This window comes from Diadema antillarum, unplaced genomic scaffold (assembly GCF_040938485.1).
Source record: "Diadema antillarum isolate AM-2024a unplaced genomic scaffold, OU_Dant_1.0 seq00000746_RagTag, whole genome shotgun sequence".
Classification (NCBI taxonomy): Eukaryota; Metazoa; Echinodermata; class Echinoidea; order Diadematoida; family Diadematidae; genus Diadema; species Diadema antillarum.
Genome location: NW_027271643.1, coordinates 442,725 through 464,494, shown reverse-complemented (window position 1 = coordinate 464,494; position 21,770 = coordinate 442,725). Strand labels below are relative to the sequence as shown.

Below are 21,770 nucleotides of genomic sequence, written 5' to 3'. Positions count from 1 at the left end.
GTTACGAACAACTTACGAGCGACTGGTGATCACTTTTCGATTGCTATAGTTATTAGAATTTCAATAATTCAGCACAAGAACTGATCACCAGTCGGTCGAAAGTTGTTGGTGACTTTACGAACAGCTTTATGAAACACCCACGAATTCTCGGGCGTGTGCGACGGGCTTTCCATGGTAGTATCGCGTCTCTCGCAGTGCTCCCTCCGTGATCCACACAGTGCATGCCTGCGTGGAGTGTACGTACGTACCAAAGAGTATAGAAGCGCACGCGTGCTCGTACGCTTATACCATGGCTCTACTCTGTTAGTAGCTCCATGCTTTATGCGTAGTACCTTACCCACATATACAATACGGAGGTGGTGTACGTGTTTGTCAATTCGTAACCTACTGCATTGGCGTGGCAGCGCAGCGACAGGCTCACAAATACGACTTCTGAAGACCTTTGCGTGAGACTGACGGTTTGATTAGTTTGGAGTTCGAGTACCAGGTGGGTATTAGTCTGTAAACGCAGGCATGCCTAAACACAGATGTTTGGGTTTTTAGAACAAAATTTCATGTGTGTAGTCGTGGTGCTGTTAGTGTTAGTGACTATAATAAACGTTAGGGTCTATCAGTAGTATCACTCTTATGTGTTCAGTAGTGTCTGGGGACATGCCCATCGTATCACCACAGCTCAGGCCCTATACGTGTACGAAGCTGTTGTAGTGCGTAGACCGTACGTTTAAATGTCAGGAGTATCAGGAAGGAAGTTGCGAAGTTTTTAACGTTAGACCGCGTTTCCTGAATGGACAAGGTGTGAGCCATATCATGATTTGCTATGTAATTACTAGGAAGGCTAAGTTCCAAAGAACCTACTTTAAGAGTTGACGTTGACTAAGAGGGCTTAGCGTTACTCTGGTGATTTGCTTCTGCCAAATCTGGGCGAGATGCGGGCGCCATACTTTAATGCGTAGCTAACACCACGACCAGTAGAGGGCGTATTTTACAGTGCTATATAGCGGTGATTCCTGTCCCCCTTTCCTGTCCCGTAAATATTCCCTGTCCCCCTTTCCTGTCCCGTAAATATTCAATATTGAATGATGCGCCTTTAAGCACCACCAACAACAACAACCCTTTCATTTCACCTTTTTTTATAGGGGGCATGCAGGGGAAGAAATATAACGTTACTTAGCCTGGACCTTGTTTTGTCATACAGAAGTATCATTCCTGTTTAATCATGAAATGTAACTGAAGAGAAGTCATTTATTTTCCAATATGTAGTCCCACAATTACACATCACAAGCTTGACTTTGACCTAATTTCACTGAGTTATGCTGACCGTGTTATAACAATAGGGTTTCCCTGTGCAGATGTGTGCACAGTGAAAAATGTGTTTTTAAGCAAGATTATAAGTTTAAAAGATGGTTTTCCTTTGTTATAAGAATTGTTTAGATTGCAGGAACAGTAAAATAATTTTACAAAGATTTGTATAAAAAATTTGGGTGTTGTGCCTCATATTCCTCTCAAGTACCGGTATGTATTTTCAGAATGTGTGTACCTCACATTATTAGTGGTCTGTCCTTAACACAAGGTCCTCAGGACCAGAAAAATGTGCTTGTTATAATGAAACCTTGTTATATCAGGGTTACAAAAATAATACAATACAAATTGAAATTACAATCTAGGACCACAAAAAAATTACCTTGTTATAGTGAACTTCGTCGTATCAGTGATAATTGTAGAGAGTTCACTGTATAGCCTATACAGGTATTGTTGTAACGTTTGTATTTTTCCTTTCTTTTCTTTCTGCAGGTACTGGTTGCTTTGGAAGGAGATTTATGTTGGTCTTTGTTGAAAGTACGTTTGTGTTTGTGTTTGTTATTTGTTGAATCATCTTCATCCTACATTTCATCTCATACCATTTCACCTTCATCCTTGAATATTCAGTGAATATTCACTGAGATTACATCTGGAAATTCATCCTGGAATTCACGAACTCATCCCTGAAATATCTGAAATATACCTGAAATACCTGAACTTTACCTGAAATACCTTAACTTGAACTTTACCTGAAATACCTTAACTTGAACTTGAAGAAAGCTGAGAACAGAGAACTTCTGAGTGCATGAGAATAAGACAGTATCAGAAGGAGAGAAAGTTTCAGAATCAGAGGCAGAAAGGGTTAGAGTCAAAGAGAAAAAGAGTGAAATCAAAGAGAGGAAGAGTGAGAGTTGACGAAAAAGGAGTAAAAATTAAGCAGAATAACAGAGTTTTAAAGAGTGTTTGAATGAAAGAGTGCATTCTTTAAAAGGATAGTTAAAAACTGGAAAGAGAATTGTCCTAGAGAAGGCGAGAAGTTTGCTGGAAACTTGAAAATAGAAACAGTTAATTTGAGAAAAGGTGTTTAAGAGTCCAGATTACACTGAAAGATTATTAAAGAGTGCCGTCATAAGACGAAAGCATTATAGTGTTGTAAACTAATTGGGGTAGACAAAATTTGCACCTTCAAGGATTATTTGATATTTGATATATTCTGCATTGAAAGTTGCTGCAAATAAATCAACTACAGTTGGCAAGAGCTAATAGCTAGGAGTTGAAATTTTGAAGGAATTGTTAAAAGTGTGAGAAACAATTTATGAGGTGAGGCGAGAAGTATACTAAAAATTTTATGTAAAAATATTTTTTGGTATCTTGAGTCTTGAATTTTCGTTAATTGTTAATAGGATAAAAGAATAATTGAAGAGCGCCATCTTCAGATAAAAGCATTTTAGTCATAGTAAATGAAGGGAGAGACGTTAATATTGCACCTTAAAGGGCTATTTATAAATATTGGGCTGTGAAAACAAAAGCACAATTAGTAAAAGACATACCTTTATTGCAAAAGGAGTCATCTCAAAACAGAAACATTACTGTTTCTTTAATTGTCAGTGAAGACAAAGAATAATTGGTGAAATTGAAATTTTTGTTGCGAAAGACCCTACCCTAAGAGAAAAACATATAAGGGAGACCGATTATTGTGCAGTTAAGGCAAAAGCATAATTGGTAAAATTGTAACCTTTTTTACAAAGAGCATAATCTCGAGATAAAGGCATAATTTAGTCAAATCAAATGTTAGAGAATTGAAGCTGAAATTTCTGTTGGCAGATATCGTAAAAGGAAATTGGCATAGCTTTTCTATAAAGTAGGAATTGAAGCACGTAACAGACAAAGAGTGCCACCTGTTGCTAGAAACAAGCAAACATTGTAGAAATATCCCCACCTGTTGGTAGAAACATTATATGGATCGGTGTTGCAGCTTACTGCTGGAATTTGTATTGCAGTGAAATATAGTACATGTACTGTACACATGTATTAGTGCAACTTTCAAAGCTATTCAATCCGACAATTTTGTTACCAATCGCAGTACTAGTGGAGTAGGTGTGATTCATAAAAGTATAGTGATTCAAGGAATATAACTGTGTTGATTGACAGTTGATTGATATACATTTATTTAGTAATAGGTACCATTATACTTTCAAAGATTCGAAAGCCCTGTAGTTTGACAATGGAAGCAAGTGAATTCAAGATTGTTATTGGTGATATCCTAGATATCCTCCATAGTTGTGACTTGATGAGAAATGTAGAGGTCAGTGAATGTGATGCATGTTGCAGTGTGATCAATGAAAATGAAAGCAGAGTACCATGTGAGGATTGTGGCAAGCAGTTTCATGTGATGTGTACAGGAACTATTTCTCATGAGGCTAGAATGTGTGATGCAAGGTTGATTTGGATATGTTCAGCATGTGGAAGCAATAATATTGCCCATCGCATCTTTGACAAAATTGGCATTCCTTGTCATTTCAATAGATACGAACTTCTCGAAGACCTTGGTGATGAAGATTTTCATGTTGATGTTTCACTTACATCACGCAAGAGCAACCAGAGAAAGAAACCAACGAAGATGAGACTGAAAAAGAGGTATGTGAGAAGAAAGAACAAACGTGGTGTTCTAGAAATGACAAATGTGTGTGTGGAGGAAAGAGCAAATTGTGACAGAGATGAATCAGATCCGACATTCATCTCAAATCTCACTAGGAGGCAATTTGAACCATTAGAAACTGCAGTTGATGATGGTTGGACAACTGTGAAATCAAGGAAGACAAAAGTGATTGAGAAGGCCAAACTGACAACATCCCAAACAATGACTAACAATCCTAAGACCAAGACCAATAACAAGAGCACAGTGAGATCAGTAAATGGTGTGATTCTCCAACCTGGCGTGACCTACATTGGCAAAGCAATGAAAGGCTACTATCTTGAAAAACAGAGAAGAGCCAAGACCAGCAAAGGCAAAAAATCAAAAGTAGAAACAAGGCAAGAAGAACATGGTGAACTCGTGAAGCGAAATATGAATCGAAACTTGGACACAGAACGAAATGATAGTCTGCAGGTGTATACTGAATCTGTATTGAATGTATATTCAAAGTGTGTTCAGTCACCTCATGTTATGGCAAAATACTCTGAGCAAATCTATGCAAAAACACAGAGAAGTTGGGCTGATGTGGCTAAAAGCACTCCGAATATGACTAATGGATGTTTCGTACTGAGTGGTGATCAGGCTACATGTGTCTCTGTCCTTTCCACAGACATTGAAAAAGAAGTTTGGAATGTAAACAGGCTCTATGGAGGTGGAAATGCACGGCAACCAAGAAAGAAAGGTCGTTTCACGAAGATCCGCAACAAACAAAGTGTGCCAGTGGTTAAAAATGCTGACTCACAGGTGCGTAACAATGAAAAGGTGAAACATGACATTTTTGAAGGAGAACATGCAGCAAAGAATGAAAAGTTGTGTAAGAATGAAATATCTGACCGTGAGGACAGTAATTCCACAAATAGAGACAACACAGGCTCGAATGATATGTCCAAAGTGAAGTGTGACAGAATCCACGATATGCATGAACTAAACCCATGTTACAGCGAAACAAAAGATGTTGAAGGTGACAGTCAAATATCAGTGAATGAATTGTTCTCTGTGAATTCTACTACAAATGTAAATGTTCACTCTCCGTGTCACAAACCTGTTTCAGGTATGCAAAACATGTGTGTTCAAGTTTGTAATGAATCAATATTCCTGCCTGAACGTGAAAAAACTATTAATCCATCTGATTGCATAGTAATGAATGCTGGTTCTGCAAATAGTGTTGACCACCATAATTCATATGATGTTCAAGAATCGTCTGTACTTATATTAGATGGTGAACCAGCTGCAAATGATTTAGAGACTGAAGAACGTGTCTGTAAGCCTGTTTCTCTTTCAGATTCAGAATATGATAGAAGGCAATCATATCCTCTGACTAAAACAATCGCACAAGGAAATTTTAATCAAGGTGATCAACGATTTGGTTATACTGCTGGCAAACAATGTGCATGTAATTCTATTGTGGCAGTTCTCTACATTCAAACAAAGAATGGAATCGAAATGAGACCTCGTGATCTTGATCAGATTCTGACACTTGGGAATGAGTTGTATTATTACATAAAGAAGGATTCACAACTGAATGAAGAGCTTGTAATGATAGATGAATTACCGAAGGAACTTCATATTCTGGATGAAAAATTTCAAATAACCTATGGTGAATCGAAATATGGAGTGTTGGAAGGAGATCAAAACAATTTGTCAAATTTTGGTGCTTTGCCATTGAGTCAAGCATTAGAACAAGAACTGTGCCGATATGATGCATGTCTTATGAATTTTGCTGAGAGTACATTTGCAATCATTAGGCATCACAGTGGTTATTATGTGTTTGATTCTCATTCCAGAAGTCATGATGGATACTTGGTACAAGATGGATGCAGTGTCTTGCTTAGCATTTCATCATGGCAAGGTATACAGGTACACTGTTTGAATTTGGCAAAATCTATGGCATGTGATTTACGTACTACTCAGTTTGAATTAACCGGTCTGGCAGTAGAATTCAATTCTAAGAAAAATGTATTGACAACTAGTGGCTCTAAGAGATCAAAGACCCTAAATACTGCGTGTGGGAATATAAATGATCAAAACAGCGACTATTCGCAACATTGTCATCATATTGAAAGAAATCTGAGTTATAGTGATGAGACTCAAAATGTAACAATAAAGGAAACCAGAGTTAATGTAAGCAGTGATGACTATGGAAGTGAGAATGAAGTTGAATTTGTTTCACTTGAAAAGACAACACAAAGAAGAGATAGAAACTTCAAATTTGCACCAATTACATATGTAGACAAGCAGTGTTTGTGCAATAGATTAAATGTCAATTACTGTGGCGCAGCCAGTGAACCAGTGGAAGATACAAATGAAAATTTGTGTATGAGGAAACCTGTAAATATCAAGAGAGTTATGGGTGATGGCAACTGCTTTTACAGAAGTATTTCTCATGTAGTTACTGGCAGTGAAGGAAACCATTTCATGCTCAGGAAATCCAATGTGGCACATTTACTGGAAACGGGTGATTTATTTAAAAATTTAATTAACACAGTGAAATATCAGAATGTCAGGGACTTTGTACTTCAAGAGAAATTGATGGATTTAGGAACATGGGCTGGTCACACTGATATTAGTTCAATGGCACATATGCTAGATTGTGATATATATGTGTATGATGATCGTACAAAAAATTGGCAAATTTTGTCTGCAAGGAAACCGGGGTACTATAACAAGGTAACAACTGAAAGAGGCATATATATTGTGTTCACTGGAAGCAATCATTTTGATGTAGTTGAAAGTGTAACTGCTGTTCAGTCTAGTACTTTGGATGAAAAATTAAGTGTGTTTCATGTGAATTCAGATGCAAATGTGGAAAGTAAAAAAGAAAGTCATCATGAATCATCTAAGGCTACCGAAAACTTGACATTGAAGAAAGGCAGTGTTAGAGTGAAGAAAATGATGTCCAAACAAATAATGGTGTCAAACTTGCAAGAGACACAAATTCCATTACAAAACACATGTCAACAGATAGTAGTCGATGTTGATGCATCCGAGGTGAAGCAAGTGGGAGAAATTAAAAAGATTAATCTCATGTACACACCTGTGAATAAATTTGACAGAGAGAAGTTTTGTTGCAAATTAGGCATAAAGGTTAATGACAAATGTAGCAGTAATGATGTGCCAAAAGATATGGTGGAAAATGGTAATATTACTGTCCTGTCACAACCATTAACTATCTATAAAATTAGTGGTGATGGAAATTGCTTTTACAGAGCTATGTCATATGTCACATGTGGCAAGGAAGATTCACACCGTGATGTTCGAAAAGCAACAGTTATGCATATTTTACAAAACAAGCAAGATTATGTAAGCCTTTTAAAATCAGGATACACAGATGTTGTAAAATACATTGCAAAGGAAAGAGTATTCAACAATGGCACATGGGCTACAGAATTGGAAATAATGGCCTTATCAAATCTACTAGATACTGATATTTATACATATGAAGAAAACTGTTCAAAATGGAAATTATTTGGTGCAAGCAAACTTCAGTTTGGAATTGTTACATCACAAAGAGGTGTTTACTTGCAACACACAAATGGCAATCATTACGATGTTGTAGAGTCTGTATGTCCAAGGATCCAAACATTAAGTTCATGCCAAAACTTGTCAAGACCACAAAACATTACCGCTATGGAAACGCCTGTGACAAGAAAGAGAAGACTCACAACTGAGAGAAAAGTTACGAAACAAGTCGGTGATTGTCAAATAAATGTATTGAACAATGAAGTTTTAGAGGATGACATTGAACGTGCTGTTAAAATGAGTAGGGATACTGAAGAATCTGAAGAAGTTGAAACTACAAGGCAAACTACAAAAAGGAAAAAACAAAGAAAAAAAAGTAATGCAAATATTACCAGACGAAAAAATAGAGATCGAATGAGAGCACAGAGAGAAAAGAAAAAAAATGAGCAAAGACAGTTAGAAATAGAATGTTTATCAGATGTTCAGCCTTTTCTATTCCGCAAACTAAAAAATGCAGCTGCAAAGAAAGTAAAATATCAAACAGATGAACCTTACCGGTTCGAAAAGAGAAGAGAAATTAAGGAGAGACAAAGAAACAGGTACTTGTTCGATCCTACTTACAGAGAAAATGTCAAGAGAGCAATGAGCAGAAAGATGAGAGCTAGATATCAACGCAATGCTTTATTAAGAGAAAAAATCAAGAAAATGATGAGGACAAAGATGAAAGCTAGATACCAAAATGATGCTTCATTTCGAGAAAAAATTAAGAAAAGGATGAGAACAAAGATGAAAGCCAAATATCAAAACAGTGCTTCATTCAGAAAAAGGCTGAAGACAATGAGGAAAGTAAACTATGGGTGCAATGTTCTACATAGAGAAAGGCTTAAGAAAATGAGGAAAGCTAGATATCAAAACAATGCTTTATTCAGAGAGAGGCGTAAGAAAATTATGAGGAAAGTTTCAAACATTAAGTACAAGACAAATTTTTTGTACAGACAGCAGGTTGCAATGAGAAACATGAAACGAAAAAAACAAGAAAAAATGAATATGAGAAATTGTGACCATGTTTTGAAAAAATTTAGGGAAATTGTTTCACACGGCCCTGAATATGTATGTTGCGTATGTTTGAAATTATTATTCAAGAATCAAGTATTGAAGTGTACAAAAGCAAAATATAACGATTTGAGGTGCTTAAAGGAGGAGTATTTACATACATGCAGCGATGACTGTGATATTGACTGTCAAATAGTAAAGTCATCAAGAAATTTTTTATGGGTTTGTTACACTTGCCACAGGAAATTATTAGCTGGTAATATGCCTGCTGAAGCTAGCAGAAATAATTTAGAATTACGTGCTATTCCTGCGGAACTTGGAAATCTGAATCAGTTGGAAACACATTTGATTGCACTAAACATTCCATTTATGAAAGTTTTGAATTTGCCTAAAGGAGGACAATATGGAGTGCATGGCCCAACAGTTTGTGTACCTTCACGCACAAATGAAACTGTAAAGATATTACCTCGACCAGAGACTGATGATCAATTAATTCGCGTAAAGCTAAAGAGGAAACTGTCATATAAAGGACATTATGAATATCAGTTTGTCAAGAAAAACAATGTCCTAGCTGCATTGGAATATTTGAAAAAGAATAATAAGTGGTATTCTGATATTGCTATTGATAGCGAATGGGACTCTGATTTATCAGACAAAAATAGTAAAACAGCTTGTGGTAAACTATTTGATTTAAGTGAAACTAATGATGATGATGATGATATAGAGGATGATCAAGATGGACGATTACAAGGCATTCAGTTGGGCACATGTTTGCAGAAGGTCGATATGAGACAAGAAGTGCTTGATCAGTTTTTTGATGATATTATATGCTGTGCTCCTTGTGAAAAGAATAGTCCTGTGTCACTATTGATGGATGAGAGTAATGAGGCAAAATGTTTTCCTGCTCTGTTTCCAACAGGCCAGCCAACATTTCATGATACCAGGTACATTAAAGTAACACTTGGTCGTTATTTGCATAATCGTTTGATGCATGTAGACAACAGATTTGCAAAAAATACAGAATATATTTTCTATGCTCAGTGTATTTATGAACTGCAACAAATACTTTCTAGTGTTTCTATAGCTGTCAGAAAAAGCTCAGAGAAAATAGATAATTCCACATTGATGCGATGTTCAGATCTAAAGGATGCAAGAAAACTTCATGAGATACTGGATTCGAATAAAGGATATAAATTTCTGAAACAAATACGAGGAACACCTCCATACTGGCAATCTACACAGAAAGATGTATTAGCAATGGTTAGACAACTTGGAAAGCCTACATGGTTTGCATCATTTTCATCAGCTGAAATGAGATGGCCTGAAGTTATTAACACATTGCTAAATCAACAAGGTGATGGGAGAAAAGCAAGTGATCTGGATTGGACAGATAAGTGTAATTTATTAAAATCAAATCCAGTGACAGTAGCTCGTATGTTTGATAAACGCTTTCATGCATTTTTGAACAGAGTGATTCTTTCTGAGGCAGAACCTATTGGCAAGATAATTGACTATTTTTACAGGATTGAATTTCAACAGAGAGGATCTCCACATACACACTGTTTATTCTGGGTTGAAAATGCACCTAATTTGGGTGTCGAGAAAGATGAAACTGTCATAGATTTTATTGATAAGTATATTTCATGCAACATTCCATGTGAGGATGAAGATGAAGAACTGTATGAAATAGTGAAGAATGTTCAGCTTCACTCAAAGAAACATTCAAAATCATGCAAGAAAAAGGGAACCTCCTGTAGATTTAATTTTCCAAGACCACCTTCTGAGAAAACATTTGTTGTGAAGCCTGATGATAATCCAGAAGTTACAGATGAGGCTCAAGATGTTCTGTCTGCAGTAAAGAATTCATCATGTGTGGAAGGCAAATATGATAATGCTAGGCAGCTCTTTGAAGCTCTTGGGATGTCTCAAAAGGAATTTGAAGATGCCTATAATGCTGTAGCTACAAAAGAAGATGTAGTCATGAAAAGAGATCCAAAAGATATATGGGTTAATCAATATAATTCATTCTTACTCAGAGCTTGGAATGCCAATATGGATTTGCAGTATATAACAAATGAGTATGCCTGCATTGTTTATGTTGTGTCATACATGTCAAAAGCAGAAAGAGAAATGAGTTTGCTCTTGAAAAATGCTGAAAGTGAAATGAGAGAGGGCAATGAAGATGCTCGAAAGAGTATGAAAGAAATAGGACATGTGTATATGCAAAACCGTGAAGTTTCAGCACAAGAAAGTGTGTATCGTGTTTGTGGCCTGAGATTGAAAGAGTGCTCAAGAAAAGTAGAGTTTATACCTGTTGGACCAAACCCTGTGAGAATGAGTCTACCACTGAGTGTTATTCAAAGCAGACGAGACGATGATGATAGGAGCCCATGGATGCCAAGCAGAATTGATAAATATAAAGCCCGACCTGATGGTTTTGAATTTGAAAATATGTGTTTAGCCACATTTTGTTCAAAGTATAGACTACTCAGTGAATCTGATATAAAGGGTAAGAAACAGAAACAGAGTGTGTTTAAATTGAGAGATCAGCTGGGCTATATACAAAAAAGAACAAGAACCAATGATGCTGTAGTGAGATACCCTCGTTTTTCACCGACTGTAACCCCAGAAAAATATTATCAGAGTATATTGCAACTATTTTTGCCATATCGTACTGATAAACAGTTAAAACCTGACCAATTTTTGACATATGAGGAATTTTATCAAAATGGATCTGTTCGAATGTTTAATAAGAATTTGGAAAGTGTCAAAAGTATTGCCAATGAAAATCTCAGGCAGTATGAAAAAAACGCTGATACAATTGATCAGGCACAAGAATATCTTGAGAAATTTGGTGCACAAGAAGATGCATGGGGATTACTCTGTCCAGAAACAGAAGTTGAAAGACATGAAACAGCTAAAATCCATGTAGAAGTTGAAGATGCTGACAATGAGTTTAGAATCCCAGATCTTGAATCTAAATCTCAGGAGAAAGAGTCATATGGCATAGAATTTCGATCATGTAGCATTTCGAGAGAAGACAGTAATGTCTTATTAAGAACTTTAAACAGCAAGCAGCAAAAAGTGTTCTACAAAATACGACAATGGTGTCTTGACAGAGTTAATGGAAAAGAAGCCACACCGTTTCAGATATTTGTGACAGGTGGTGCTGGAACAGGAAAAAGTCATCTGGTGAAATGCATATGTAATGAAGGGACAAGAATTCTAGGTAAAATGATGCATAATCCAGATGATCTTTCAATTATGAAAGTAGCTCCAACTGGAATTGCAGCCTACAATATTGATGGTAGTACTATTCATAATGCACTGTCCATACCCATTTCTGCTTCATTACCTTATCAACCCCTTGGAGAAGAAAAGATAAGTCATTTACGTACTCAGCTGGGCCAATTACAGATACTAATAATTGATGAAATATCCATGGTTGATCAGAAGCTACTGTGGTATGTACATGGACGTTTAAGGCAAATAAAGCAGACGCGTGATGATGCTCCATTTGGAAAGGTTTCAGTTATTGCAGTTGGAGATTTTTATCAGTTACCCCCAGTAAAAGGTACTCCTTTGTATAAAGATACATTGCAAAGTTCTTTATGGACAGACAACTTCTCTATGATTAACTTGGATGAAATAATGAGACAAAAGGATGATGCAGACTTTGCTGTTCTTTTGAACAAATTAAGGGTAAAAGAAAAGAAAGATGAATTATCAAGTGATGATTTTGCAGTTCTTCAATCATGCCAAACTGGAGAGCAATGTGAGGATGCACTGCATATATATTCTTCAAACAAACAAGTAAATGACTGGAATAAAATAATGCTTCACAAGAAATGCACAAATATCATCTGTCTTGATGCAGAAGATTTTGAACTTGGCGATAAGGGTAAAAACAAAGCATGTGACAAGCCACGGAGATGTACTAAAGCTTCTTTGCCAGCATATCTTTGGGTTGCTGAAAATTCTAGAGTGATGCTGATCAAAAATGTGAATGTGACCAAAGGTTTATCAAATGGCTGCATTGGCACTGTAACTGACTTAGTAAGAGTAAATGAAAATGCCAGACCCTCAAGTGTGCTTGTGAAATTTGACAATGAAAAAGTAGGAACACAGTCAATAGAAATGCAACAGGAATCAATTGGGAAAAAATATACGAGGAAACAATTTCCCTTGAAATTAGCATATGCATGCACAATACATAAAGTACAGGGCATGACAATGGAAAAAGCTGTTGTTTCTCTGAAAAATATATTTTTGCCCGGACAAGCATATGTTGCTCTGAGCCGTGTCACATCAATACGTGGACTAACTATTGAAGATTTTGATCCCAAAGTTATATATTGCAATCCAACTGTTAAAGAAAGTTTAGAAAACATGCCAACATTTGTTGATGAAAAGAGCTTTGATAATGATGTTTCTGTTGCGACTCTGAATATAATGCTACATAACATTCAAGGTCTTAAAGCACATTTCAAAGATATCCAATCAAACCTCCTATGTAGAAATTCTGATATTATTTGTTTAACTGAAACTTGGCTTAATGATGACATTTTTGATGTGAATTTAGATCATTTTAAAATGTACAATCAACCTCGGTCAAAATCTTATTCAGATGAAAGTCCCTTATTTTCGGCACTGAAAAATCAAGCACATGGTGGAGTTGCAGTGTACAGTAAAATCAAATCTATTAGTAGGCTGGATTTACATGTCAATAATCTAGAATATATTACATTTGCAGTAACTTGTCCTTCATGTCTCATTTCTGTGATATATAGACCTCCCAGATATGATAAGAAACAATTTTGTGAGAAACTGAAGAGACTACTCATAGAATTGCAGCAGAGAAGTACGAAACGCATAGTTATTGGTGACTTCAATGAAAATCTCAGACAAGGTTCAAGTGATTCATGTGTGCATAAATTGATGTATTCTTACGGATATCAACAACATGTACTTGATGCTACAACAGAAGGTAATACATTGATTGATCATGTATATAGCACAGGTATAGACTCACTTCATGTTGAAGTTATTCCACTTTACTACAGTTACCATGAGGCTATCAGAATACAGTTCTGATGAGTGATGTCTTGAGTTTACGCAAAGTAATGTGGCACATATATTCAAATCAATTGATATTTATTTTCTTTTGTCATCATATTTCCTTTTGTAATACAGAATGAGGAAAATAAAAAAGTGTGAATAGGACAGAGCATACAGCAATTCAAAAACAAATGAGTAGAAGTGATACTTATGATCAATACTGAGGTGTTTGAAGTTAAAAAAAAAAATTGCAATGAGTAAGACATGTGAAGTATGGAGGGTTCCACTGGGAAGATTATGCTTGTGAATATGAAACAAGACTTCAACAAAAGTATGACTACTAGTACTACAGAAAACAGCGACATTATGAGACAGAAAGTGACAATTCAGTGATTATAGACTTCCTAAATATGACCCAAAAATAATGTGAGAAATTATGGAAATTAGTTGTTGAATTGCACCAAATAAGCACAAAAAGCATAGTTATTGGTGAATTTAATGAAATTCTCAGACAAGGTTCAAGTGATTTGCTTGGCATAATTTGATGTGTTCTTATGAATATCAACAACATGAAGTTGATGCTACAACAGAAGGTGGCACATTTATCGGTCATGTATGTAGTATAGGTATTAATGATCTCACCATTGAAGTTATTCGCCTTTACTACAGTTACCATGAAGCTATTTGAATACTGTTTCACTGAACTTGTTTTTACTAATAACATTAGATGTTTATTCAAGGTTTTTTTCACAATGCTGAAATCAAATGAAATATATTTTCATCTTTCATCATACATGTTTTTATGATGTTATGGAGAATAGATGAAATATGATGAATGAAATGAACAGAATGTTCAACAGTAGTGAAACCTTATGATAATATTAAATTGTAATGAATACTGAAGTGATTGAAGTGAGGAAAACAGTGTGCCATGAGCAAAGTGTGCAAAGGGTGGAGAGATCCACTGAAGCGACCTTGATTGTGCACAGGAAACAAAACTTGGGCAACAATAAAAGTACTACATAACACATTGACATTATAAAGAAAAAATAAATAGACAACGACAAGAGCATGCAACAGAAACAATGATCTTTGATTGCTTGTTGAAAGAAATGTGGGCTTGCATGTCAAGAAGAAGGAAAAACACATAAATTGTGTAATTGCAAAAATGATTTAAAGGACTGTAATTATAATGTTACATGTATGTCAGCAATAGTGGTGATATTAAAAATTTATGAAGTGGTAATGCTGAATCTAGGTGAGAATTATCAACCCTTTTCACAAAGCAGTAGCTGAGCTGGTAGTTGCTCTTCTCTAAATATCATTGTTGGAAATGTAACTATAAAAGGAAGATACAAGTTCAGTATGGAACAGAAATAAAACAAAAGACAGAAAATGGAATTGAAATAGAATAGACAAAGAATAAAAATAGAACAGGCACAACAGAAATAAAACATAGCCCAGAAAATGACAGTGCAGAAAGGTAGATTTTGGCATAATAATCATTTTGAAAAATATTTTTTTTCAGAGAATTAAATGCTGATAATGATAAGTTTGTGTTACTATTTGATGAGCGTTTAGAGCTGAGGAAAATCAAATTGTAAATGCTGATGAAAGTGCTTTGAAATAAATGGAAAAAGTAGGAGTTGCATTTATATGTGCAAAACCTGATCAATAGGCATATGTTGTAATTGATAGAAATGAATATTTCACCAGAGAAGATAGAGTGAAATCCATGAGTGATCATGTATGTGGTGCAAGAATTGTATTTATTACGTAAACATTATGAGCTACATAGCACAAGTTTTGATTGATTTCATGCAAATTTATGAAAAATGTTTTGAGTTTTCAAACCCCTGTTTCTCAAACATTTGCTTTCATTGATTGATGTCATTGTTTCTCTTTAGCACCCATGGTAGTGAGAATAAAGCACTGGCCAAAATGAAAAAAGCATCAATTAGGTGTATTTCATCTAGGTGTTTATGGCTAACATCTTTATGTCTTTACATTTGCCTGGTGAATGATGAACTGGTCTGTGCTTGTGCCGCAATCATGTCCAGCCTTGTACCCAAGTGTTTCCACCGGTGAGTTTTATTTCTTTTTTGCTTTTTTTTCCCCCTACTTTTTGTCAGATTTGTATGCATTTAACTTTTCACACAACTTTTTGACAAAATCAGGCTCAATCATACTCAGTGTTCAAATTAAATTCTCACAATAATCTCTCCAGGTGTGTTTTTAAGCTGTATTAGCATAACCTGTAGAATTATGCATACACAGGTGTTTCTTCAGAATTATTTTTTTTTCCCCTGAAATGTTTGTAATATATGTTCTATCATCTAAAGTCTGTGATCTGAAACAGTTTGTTAATTCCATATTACATTTATGAAATGTTATTCACATATTCCTTATTCTTATAAATGTGACTGTACAAGTGTAGTTTTGTTCTGTCCAATTTACATCGTAGCTAAACATGATATACACCCAGAGAACTATGATGTATATGCTGTACTCCTGTAAGAGAAATAGGTGTATGTATTCATGAAAAGAAAGGTTAACATAAAAGGTGATGTGATGTTATGTGAAGTTGTGAATGTTTCAGTACAGTTGTGTTCGCAAGTTATGACTACAAGAAATTGGTTGTATCTGTCTAAAATATGTAAAACATAATGTAACTTTCTTCGTAACATTTGTGATAATGATATTTATGTTCTCCCATTCTAACAACACATATTTCAGTTCTTTCATTTTATCGATGTTAAAAGATAAGCAGTGTACTTCATTTGTAACAGTATGTTGTTTATGTATTTTAAAGCAGGGTCTTGACCAACAGAGAGAACACACCAGCTTTGCTTTGCAGCGTTGGTGTAGCACAGGGAGTAGAACTCTACTGGTTAAAGGCTCAAAACCAGTCAATTGGACCAGGTGTGGATCGCATCTATTTCAACTGTGTGGACAGCTGTCAATCTTGGATCAAACTTGGTTGACATGCAAGCACTTCATATCAGATGATAACAGATGAGCAACGTAATAGTTTCTCAGGACTTCCACTCTCTTCCATCTACAATAATTCTAAGCACAGTGAACAGTATGCATGATAAATGCAAAAGCAAAGGGTATAAATGTAATTGAAGTATTGTGGAATGATTTACGCAACATAAAATACCTCAATAATTATTAATTTTATGTTTATGTGGTGGTAATCAGATCATGTGTAGTATTGGAAGGTACGGTAAGTTAGCCATAGTGGCATGTTAAGCCACCGTCCCTGGAGACACTCAAGTGGTAACGTGTTAATGACCCATAGCATAATCATTTACACCACCATATTGTTTTCGTGATTGACACAGAAACGTCTTTGATTAAGGGCAAAACCAAAATGTAGACCATAAAAGTAGAAGTATGTGAAATGCAAATGTGCAGTATTTTTACATTTTTCCATTATGGATCAAAGCTATGACTTAGATATTAGATGATGATTGTGAGAAGCAAGTGTGGGTCTTTTTTTCTGTTTTATCCTTTGAATAATTGCAAAGATGCAAAGTTTAAAAAAAATTAACAACAAGATTTTCATGACTTAGTGTCTTTGCGCTCGCGCAAACGAGAAGGGTATTCCCCCTCCCACAGTAAGGAGCCTTTTTTAAATTTGTAGCTGTTAATAAAGGATCTGGTGCATAATTAAGTGACTATTGTTTGCTAATTTGGCATGATGAAGGGAAATACACCTTCAATTGCAAGCATCACTTCAATCCTTTTAGCTACACTCCTCATTTTTGGTTCAAGTTGCAATTTCACTTGATGTCTGAGAAAAATGGGTACTATGTGTGAAATCGTGAGACAGACCCTAAATGCATGAGTCTCACCATAATGAGAGACTTGGTCTGTAATTGATGCATATATTTTGTGTATGCACATATATGTAAACCTTCAGTAATGCTCTAGGTGTGGGGTTAGTTGAGGAAGACTCTATGACCCTGTTTACAGTGTGGGGCTGCACCATGCTGCGGCCAAGCCGTGGTTGAGCATAACCTCAATTGCGAGGCCAAGCCCCGCAATTTTGTTCCTTTACACTACTGGGCTCGGCCGCGCTTTTATTTCAAACCTTTTAATATTTTGTCATAGTGGCGCTCTACTTGTAAACAAACACAATTCGGTGTTGTCTGGTTTTCAGACCCTTTGCCAACTGAATTTCATGGCAACGAAATCACCGTTCGGGCAAAGGCCTTTTCTGAAGGGAAAGATCCTTTGCAGGACAAGATCACATTAAACTATGCTAGTTTTCGATGTTGAGGGGGTTAATATCCTGAATAGTGAAATAGTACAAGTACGGGGTTTGGAAACCAGAATAAAATTGGCAGCGCATTTGGCCCCATTTGCGTTTACACAGAGAAAAAGGCCAGGCTCAGCCGCGGCTTAGCCACCTCCAGAGCGAGGCCAAATGCAAGGCCAACTTTGGCCTTGCATTTGGCCTTTTGCACGTTTACACTGAAATGGAGGTTGGCTGGGCTATCGTTGAACTGCGGCCAAGCCTCGCATCGTAAACAGGGTCTATGTGGCAAATTGAGCTATGGCTCAACTTGCCCTAAAGACCTGCATTCATGTCCATGGTACAATTGAAAACATAGTTGAGACCATGGACAATTTGTATGGAGCACTAGGCGTGGTGTGGCCTATTTTGTTAGGAAATTAGTCATTTGTCAACGTAATGACCATTTCTTTAAAAAATGTTCATTTCATTCAACATTTTGAAACATTACAAAGTGACTGATTTTGTAATGAAATAGGCCATGCAATATTTAAGGCTCTATTCAAATAGTCCATGATTTCAATTTTACCATCTTCATAAATTTATGCCATAAAGTCTAGCACATTTTACTAAATATAATGCGTGTAATCACTTCATACTTTTAAATACTTCTGAGATATGAAACTAAAAAAAAGAAGTCCATTTGATTTATGTTGGATAGTAAAAAACAAAACAAAAAACAAAAACATGTTTTTTAAAGAGAGTTTCAAAACTTACACTGCTTCTCTGTGTGGGAGTAGCAAGTAAGCACTACATGTAGCTACCTCGAATTTTTCCAGAGGATTAATTGCAATGGCATGACACAAATTTCTGCAAGACACTCAGTTATTTCTGATGCATCATGCGAAAAACAAAAATTGACCCATAATACCTTACATTCACCAAGTGCAGATAAAGTAAAATTTTAAACCATTTGAGGGTTTTCATGAAACAAGAATGGAATTTGTGTGTAGAATATGTTTCAGTGGTAATTCTAGATGCTGCATTTTTCTGGGGAAAAATATATTTGAAGAGGTTGCTTTGTCATATTTAGAATTGTTGAATATTGTCATTTGAATTGAATCAAATGATGGAAAAATCTTTTGTGTTATAAATTGTGCATTAGGAAATTTAGTGTCCATATAACATATTGTCAATGTGACTTGAAAGAAAATGATGGCCATGTTGAAAGTAGCTCTCATTGCTTATTCAATATTTTGTTTCATTGTAAGTGTAATCAATTCCAGCAGTATTGATGTTTTAGTTATATGTTTTAATAGATATTTATTGCCTACATATCAGATATGACCTGTGACAAAAGTGGTGCCATTTTTGTAGCTGCTTGCTTTCTTCAAGAAAGCTGCCATTGTTAATTGATGTTTTTTGATATTGTTTATAAAGGTTTAAAGTTGAAGGGAAGAAATGTTTCTCTTTTGTATTATAAATCACAGATCAGCAGTTTCTACTGTTTTTATATTCAGCTGAGCATTGGTTAGTGTCAAAAAAGGCTGCCATTGTCATAATGATTGCCATTGTTTTTTTGAAATTCTTTGACATTGTCAAATCAATTTAAGGATTGGAACTATTTGTATGTGTGAGTGTGTGTGTGTGTGTGTGTGTGTGTGTGTGTATAAATCAGGAATTTCATTGTCCATGTTTTAGTTAAAGTGGCAAATAATTGAGTCAATATTGTGACAAGTCAATTTTTAAAGCCATGATGCGCCAAGTAATGGACATCATGAAGACTGTAGTTGATGTCCTGAACCCCGGTCAGATTCCAGTCCTTACATGTAATCAAGCACTCTACACTATGGCAAAGGGGGTCCAATGGAGCAGCCCTAGAAGTTATATTCCAGGGATTATTCCATAGTGATTTTTGGTTGACGATGCGTTTTGAGGATATCCTGACTCATATCACATTGTGTCAGATCTAAACACACATTGCAGCAGATAGGATCAACCCAGTCCTGAATGCAGTTTGCAGAGCTATCTCTGGATGTCTGCGACCAACAAGAGTAGATGACCTTTATTAACTGTGTGGTATTGCCCCACCACACATCAGGCGAGAGGTCTCAGCACAGATGGAGAAAACCAAGCAAGAAGTTAACCCTCGCCACCCACTCTACAATCGCGAACTTGCTAAAAAGAGACTCAAATCCAGACGCAGTTTTCTCCATTCAACCGAATCCCTTGATGGCACCGCCCACGGTCGAAGGATTACCCTATGGTCCAACCACCTCCAGTCTGTGACGAATAAGCTCTCCTATGGACCAAGTGAATCACTCCCTCCGGGTTCAAGTGAGGCATGGCCCACCTGGTCATGCCTGAATCGCCTACGGACAAGAACAGGACGATGCAAAGTCCTCATGCAGAAATGGGACTACAATAGGGATGGAGAAACTGCTTGCAACTGTGGGCAGGATCAGACAATGCAACATCTTTTGGTCTGCCCCCTCCTACCAGAGCCATGCACTGTCAATGATCTGGAGACTTTCAACACCAAAGCCGGATCCTGCACTCTGCACTGGGCAGGACTTGTGTGGTGACTCGAGAAGAAGAAGAAGAAGAAGCAGATAGGTTGCAGACAGATTCTTGCAGCATGAGAGCAAACTGAGCAGGAGACAATTTGAGCTATCAACTGTGGTTACTAAAATGGCAACATTTTTTGCATAACATAATTAAAACCAGACGACTCTGCTGTACTTCTTGGTCTCTAATGGAAGAGACATTAGCACCAACAAAGATCTCATCACCACACAAGGTAGTGACATTCTTTGCTGCGATTGTCCGGACATGTCAGATGATAGCACCGTGCACGTGTGAGGAGGCAGACACTGGTACATCATATACTTGTGCACCTATAGGATGCCGTACATTCGCAGATTAGCAACGTGCCAATATGCACTGTTCATACAAGTGTTGCACCCTTTGAGCTTGTCCTAGCAGCAGCCATCACCGGAATATCCATGAACAGTGGATTGCCTTTGGAGCTGGGAAGAACTTCAGGTTCATAGCTTCTTTATGGGATCACCAAAACTTGGCTGATGTGTTGCCATGCCAATGTTTCATGTTTTTAGTGGCTGTGGCTTAGCGTCTTGTTTTTGTAACAAGGCAGAAAGATTGCGTGGGTACCTGGACTACCTATGAACAAATCACAACCGTATTCAGCGCCTTCTATGCTATGCAGACTTACATACTATTGAGGAGTAGATGCAGCTCAATGGAGCAATTTGTAGTTTGTTGGAGTGTCGCTGAAAGAAAAGAATAGATGCAGAGTGTTAAAGTTGACAATGCCAGAATGTGACTTTGCAGTGTGCAGCTCCTTATTTGTTGTTGTTGTTGTTGTTGTTGTGTTTTGTTGTTTGTTTTGTTTTGTTTTGTTTTGTTTTGATTTTTTTTTTTTTTTTTTTTTTTTGTGCAGGGGGAATTGGCCTGAGTTTCAAACCCACAAAAAAAAAAAGGGTGCTGGCAAGCATCTTGAAAGGTAGCTATTTTTGTCACAGGTCAAATCTGAGATGTTATGCACACAGTAAAATTACTGATGTTTGACTGAAAATACCACAGGAAAACATTTGCACCCAACAATGTATTTAATCTCTAATATCAAAAACTTGCTAATAAAGATATATAGCCATTTTCATAATGGTCACCATTTTTGTCAAAGTCAAATTTGCCTAGCTCTACATCCGTATTTAAGCTAGTATTTCACGTACAGTTATTTTGGTCATGAGAAGATCACATGAAGTGTATTAACAGGGTATTATACAGTAGAAATCAGTGTGTGACCAGTTGGACTGTCTGTTGCAAATGTTGCGTAGAGAATTCTTACAGTTTTGAAGCAATCTTTATGGAAATAGGGATACATCATGAAATTGAGGCTTCTTGGCTGAGCAAAACTGGAAGGGTGTCATAATTTTCTTGTTA

At 36.4% G+C, this 21,770-nt stretch overlaps 1 long non-coding RNA gene across 4 annotated transcripts; it reads left to right on the top strand.

The window, feature by feature from the left end:
- Window positions 1–245: 245 nt before the first annotated feature.
- On the top strand, window positions 246–21,265 carry LOC139738490 (uncharacterized). 4 transcript variants are annotated; one of them, XR_011711450.1, is made up of 7 exons: window positions 246–487; window positions 1,792–1,836; window positions 3,826–3,936; window positions 4,605–4,738; window positions 5,779–5,851; window positions 15,625–15,648; window positions 16,377–21,265. It is a non-coding gene; the product is annotated as an uncharacterized lncRNA (long non-coding RNA). The 4 variants fall into 4 exon arrangements; XR_011711448.1 differs by having other exon boundaries at window positions 247–487; window positions 16,380–21,265; XR_011711449.1 differs by having other exon boundaries at window positions 248–487; window positions 5,779–5,843; window positions 16,380–21,265.
- Window positions 21,266–21,770: the final 505 nt, after the last annotated feature.